The sequence below is a fragment of the Arachis hypogaea genome, chromosome 11, assembly GCF_003086295.3.
Source record: "Arachis hypogaea cultivar Tifrunner chromosome 11, arahy.Tifrunner.gnm2.J5K5, whole genome shotgun sequence".
Taxonomy (NCBI): domain Eukaryota; kingdom Viridiplantae; phylum Streptophyta; class Magnoliopsida; order Fabales; family Fabaceae; genus Arachis; species Arachis hypogaea.
The window spans coordinates 108,506,078-108,512,131 of record NC_092046.1 but is presented as its reverse complement, the minus strand read 5'-3'; the positions used below and the strand labels follow the sequence as shown (position 1 = coordinate 108,512,131).

At 40.5% G+C, this 6,054-nt stretch overlaps 1 non-coding gene across 1 annotated transcript; it reads right to left on the bottom strand.

Moving 5' to 3' along the window:
- Positions 1–511: 511 nt before the first annotated feature.
- Positions 512–618, bottom strand: LOC112724382 (small nucleolar RNA R71). Its single transcript, XR_003163547.1, has one exon. It is a non-coding gene; the product is annotated as a small nucleolar RNA R71 (small nucleolar RNA).
- Positions 619–6,054: the final 5,436 nt, after the last annotated feature.

The window sequence follows — 6,054 nt, the reverse complement described above, 5'->3', positions numbered from 1 at the left end:
AACGTGTAGCTGGTGCTGAAGAAGAGGAGGAACACTTTGAGGAATACTTTGAACCAAACATGGAAGAAAACATGAAAAATCATCGTGAGGAAGAAGCTCACAACCATGGCGGAGGAGGATGAGCAAATCATGCTGGGGAGGATAGAAGAGTTTTAGGCTCTTACATCAATCCAAACCCAGGAAACTGTGGAAGTAGCATTCAAAAGCCAACCATCCATGCCAACAATTTTGAACTAAAACCACAGCTCATCACCCTTGTGCAGAACAACTGTTCGTTCGGAGGAAGTGTCCAAGAAGACCCTAATCAACATCTAACCACCTTCCTGAGAATATGTGACACAGTGAAGTCTAATGGTGTTCATCCTGACGCCTATAGACTGCTCTTATTTCCATTCTCACTCAAGGATAAGGCAGCTAAGTGGCTGGAGTCTTTCCCAAAGGAGAGCTTGACAACTTGGAAAGATGTGGTGAACAAATTCTTAGCAAGATTTTACCCCCTCAACGAATCAATAGGCTAAGAGCTGAGGTCCAAACTTTCAGGCAACAAAATGGTGAGACTCTATATGAAGCATGGGAGAGGTTTAAAGACCTAACAAGGAGGTGCCCACCAGATATGTTCAATGAATGGGTGCAACTGCACATTTTCTATGAAGGGCTCTCTTATGAGTCAAAGAAGGCCGTAGACCATTCATCCAGAGGATCTTTGAACAAGAAGAAGACCATTGAGGAGGCCATAGATGTCATTGAAACTGTAGCAGAGAATGACTACTTCTATGCTTCCGAAAGAGGGAACACAAGAGGAGTAATGGAGCTAAACAATGTAGATGCTCTGCTGGCCCAAAACAAGCTCATTACCCAGCAGCTGGCTGACCTCACCAAGAAGATGGAGAGGAACCAAGTAGCAGCAATCTCCACTTCATCAACAAACCAAGAAGGAGTGAATGAAGAAATAGAGGGTAGTAAGGAGCAAGCTAACTACATTGGGAATTCACCTAGGCAAAACCATGATCTATACTCCAAGACCTACAACCCTGGATGGAGGAATCACCCAAACTTTGGGTGGGGAAATCAACAAGACCAAAGCCTTGATCAAAGACGCCCAAATCCCAACAATGCAAGCCACCAACACTTCACATCTAGACCATATCAACACCCCAATAACAACACCTCTCCACATCCACATCAAAACCAAAATAACTTACCTCATCCTTCCACCTCTAATTACGATCTACAATCATTTGATGACAGACTCTCAAGGATTGATAATCTACTTGAAGGCATAGGCAAGGAGATTCAAGACAACAAGGTGTTCAAGGAGGAAGTGCGAGCCAGTTTCAAGAACCAGGGAGACACAATTGACGTCGGGTTTTCTACCAGTAAAGAAATTCATAGAAACGGTTGCGTTGTAGATATAGTTTCTAAACCGACAAAAATCCCTTTGTATAAACGTGTTGGGTGTCACAAGTAACAAACCCCTTTAAAAATTGTTAACCGAGTATTCGAACTTTGGGTCGTCTTCTCAAGGAACTGCAAGGAAGTATGTTCTTATTATTGGTTATAAGGGCTGTAATCAGGGTTTAGAAGGTGAGAAGCAAGCAATTTAAATGACGATAGAATTAAATGGCAATTAAAGATAAATAATAACTGTAAAGCAACTTTTAGCAAGGTAGAGAAATTAGAGGTCTAACATAGTTATCTCTCTCAACAATAATGAAAGTTGAATCTAAACTCCACTTGGTCAAGCTTTACCAGAGCAAAGTAAAGTCAAGGGACTAATTAAGTTGACCTTTGAATCCTAATTATTTCCTAAGAGAAGGTTGGGATTATTTAAGTTCAGCTCAATTAGTAAGATAACGATTATTAATTATGTTGAGTTTAATAACTGTTGAGTTACTAAATTCTTAACCAGAACTAAAAGGAAAGAAAAAGTAAAATTGCTGGAATAATAATAAAAATATCCTTAGATGGAAAGCAATGATAACTTAAGTCAAAGAGAACAATCATGAACTGAAAATACCTCAAATATCATTAATTCAAATTACTGTCTGTAACACGGAAGAATTCTTAGATCAAATTATAATAATCAATTCAAATGTTGGAATAAATAAATAGAAGTAAAAACTAAAAGAACATTAAACCTGGATCCAGAGTTACTCTTAAAACAAGAAGAAATCCTAAATCCTAAAAGAGAGAGAGAAGATCTCCCTCTCAACTAAATCTAAATCATTGCAAGGTGAAAATATGTGAGCTCTCTTTTGAATGAAAGCCTTCCCACACTTTATAACCTCTGGTCTATGCTGTCTGTACTTGGATCTAGGCCAAAAAGGGCTTCAGAATTTGCTGGGGACGTATTCTGTAATTTCTGATGCGTGGCCTCTGTCACGCGTCCGCGTGGGTCACGCGGTCGCGTCATTCGGAGCTTTTCCTTGCCACGCGGTCGCGTCAGTCATGCGGCCGCGTCGCTGCTGATTCGTGCTTGGCACGCGATCGCGTCATCCATGCGATCGCGTGAACACCAGTTTTTTTAAAGCTCTGTTTTGCTTCTTCCTTTCATTCTAGCATGTTTCCTTTTTCATCCTATAAGTCGTTCTGCCTTAGAAAATCTGAAACTACTCAACACACTAATCACAGCATCGAATGGAAATAAAGGTAATTAAAATAATTAATTTTTAAAGCTTAGGAAACATATTTTTCATTATATGACATAATAAGGAAGGGAAAGTAAAACTATGCAATTAATGTGAATAAGTAGGTGAAGAGTTGAATAAATCACTCTAATTAAGCACAAAAGAACTCCTGAAATATGGGTTTATCAACCTCCCCACACTTAAACACTAGCATGTCCTCATGCTAAATCTAAGGTAACTAATTAAGGTTAAAGTGATGGAATGTTATGAAATGCAACCTATGCTAAATGCATCTACCTAATGAGTCATGCAATTCTAATTCATCCACTCATATATAAAGCTTACATGTAGCTAAGTTAATTCACATTCTCAAGGAGTTGTGTGTATATATATAGCCAACCCTTAAATAATAAAGTACTTTAGCAAATGAGATGGGAAAGAAAACATTGTACAAACTTGCAAAACAATTAGTAAAATTTGAGCACAGATATATGTTGATGAGTTATTGAACCCTCACTGGATTTTGTGTTTACTCTCTAGTCACTCAGTGTTTATTGGGTTTATTCACTCTATTTTTCTTTTTATTCTTAGTTTCTACAGTTTTGTTTCTCATCTAACCAATCAACAATTATAGAACATAGTCATACCAAAAAGTCATGAGGTCTTAATTAAGGTTGTAATGTGGTCAAGGTAAAGGTAAGGATTTATGTATAGGGTCAAGTAAGCTAATAAGTGAATCCTTAATTAGACTAAGATCTCACCTAACATACATATTTAGCAAGATAAAACTTCTTTACCTATTTTCCCATAATTTCCCACTTATTGTTACATGCTCATGTTTTACTTTTTATTTTTATTCCATGTGCATTGTTTTCATTGGGAAATTTCTTTTTTTTTTTGTATCTCCTTTTATTTGGATGCTGAAAAAATAAAATTTTTTTTAATGCACATGATAATTGAATCATTTAGATTTTCTCATGAGCATGCTTCCCAAATTTTATTTTATTCCCTTTTACTTTTCTACCTTTTTGTTTCTATTACCCATGTTCCCAAAAGGCTTCCCACATTTTACTCTATTCATAATTCGTCTATCTTAAGCTAACCAAGGATTCACTTGGGATTTTATTTTTTTTTCTTTTTAAGGCTAGTAATTTGGCTAAATAGAATAAAGGGGTTTTGAAAGGCTCGAGGGGGCTAACAAGGGTGATGTAAAAGGTAGGCTAATTTGGGGTAAGTGAGCTAAAATCAAATGATGGCCTCAATCATTCTCTTGGTATGTATCTTATTCTATATTCTATAATTGGACATATAAATTAAAGCAAAGTAAAGAACATCAGAATAAAAAGAAATGTGACACACAGAAATGAAATTATGGTTTGAATGCAACCATACAATTTAAGCTCAAGACTCACAGGCTGTGTGTTCTCTAACTCAAGCATCATATATCATTCATATATTGTATGCAGGTTTAGTTAAAAATTCCCATTATTCTCTTGAAAAAATTATTTAGGGTAGCTTTTTAAAGTTTTAATGTTCCTCCTTGATGAAATGTTGTCAACTAACATGTAATGCTATATATATAAGGTGTGGGTTATTTTGATTCTGTTAAAGTTCCTAGTTTACTTCCTTTTTATATTTTTCTATTTAAACTATACTATCTTATGCTAAAAAGGGTAAACTATACAAATTAATCCACTAATAAATCAGAATTGCAAACTAAACTAAATAACTAAAATGAACTAAATGGCTGAGATATGAACTAAAGATGCAAAATGCAGAAAATAGAGTAAAATACAAAAGTAGCAATGTATAAGTACTCAGAAAATAACAATAAAAGAAAAATACAGAAGAATGTCCAAAATAAAAGAAAAAGTATGTAGTGGTTCACCAAAATAAACGCCAGAGATGGCGACCTCCCCACACTTAAAATGAAACATCGTCCTCGATGCTCAATCAAGCCTGGTGTGAAGGAGTGTCATCACTGGTAGGGATGGCAGCTGGGGTCTCTGTGGCGGTGGTGGGCTGGGGGTCTGGCTACTGTGGAGGTGGGACAGACTGGAGCGGGATCTCCGGATCTGCAGCCTCTATCTGGGGCATAACCTCCTGATGCGGGGCAGCCTGCTTTGTGGCTGCCTGCTGATGAGTCTCCGCCTGGGAATGAGGCTCCTCCTCGTGCTCATCCTCCTCCTCGTGCTCATCCTCTGATGGCTCTGAAGGGGTGTCGGGCTCTGAGGGGATGTCGGCGCCCTGTCTGATCATTAGCTTCAGATGGGAATAGTGTCGCCTGCTGCGGCGCTCTAATCTCTCATACCGGCGCCTGTTACGGCACTCCATCTGATCAAGCTGGCGGAATAGACGGTGCACGAGGCGATAGACTGGCTCAGAGGCGGGTGGAGGTGCAGTGGTGGCAGTAGGGGCAGCTGGGGCAGCTGTGGATGAAGAGGGTCCAGCAGACGGAGGGGCTGTCTCATCAGTAGCAGTGACAGGTGGTGGTCTATAGCCCAAAACAAGGAAGTTCCTGCTGTGCGGGATGATCTTCCTGCAGTCCGCTACGGGTGGTCTCTCATCGGCATCCTCCCAAGGCACATCAGCCTGACGGCCTAGCCGTGTAACCAGGTAAGGAAAGGGGAGGGTGCCTCGGACGTGGGCCCTGGCCATATAATGCCGGATAAAACGAGGCAGATAAATGTCCTTACCCTCCAGCACACACCAAAGGAGGGTGATCATGGTAGCCGGGATCTCCGTCTCGTGAGTACTCGGCATCACAAAGTTACTCAAGATCTGATGCCAAAGCCGAGCCTCATCGTTCAAGTACACTCTCTTGATCCCTCTAGGCATAGTGGTGTTCTGACCCATCTCCCAAGGAACAGCAGGGTCGAGAGCTATTCTTGCCTTCACAGCATCCCAGTCAAACTGCATCTGGCCCATGTCCTCCTCAGCCTGTGCAAAACCATCTGGCTGATCGCACTTGGCTGGGAGCTGGAGAATGGTCTCTATGGCTTCCTCTGTGACCAGAATTTGCTTTCCCCTCAGGTTCACTGCATCAAGGGTAGTAAGGTAGTAGTTGCAATAGAATTCCCTGACCCAAGATGCATTGACCTCTGTCAGTGGTCTCTCCAGAAAGAACCAGCCCCTTTGCTTGATTTGCTCAGTAGTGTACTGCTGGAGGGCTTCTGGAATCTTCAAGGTACGTTCTAGGTATAGATTTCTGGAGTTTGCAAAAGCCGGGTACTTCAGTTCACAGTACCGGTTTGCAAATTTTATAGGATCATTTGCAGGAAGCATCTGGTTAGCTTTCTCCTGCGGTATGAAGTTCTTCTCCCGCCATGATGAATCGTGCATTAGAGCAATGATGGACTGGTAGGAATCTCCTCTCTTGCACTTGCCAGTGGCCTTGCCTTTACCTTTCCTCTGTGAGGCAGACATC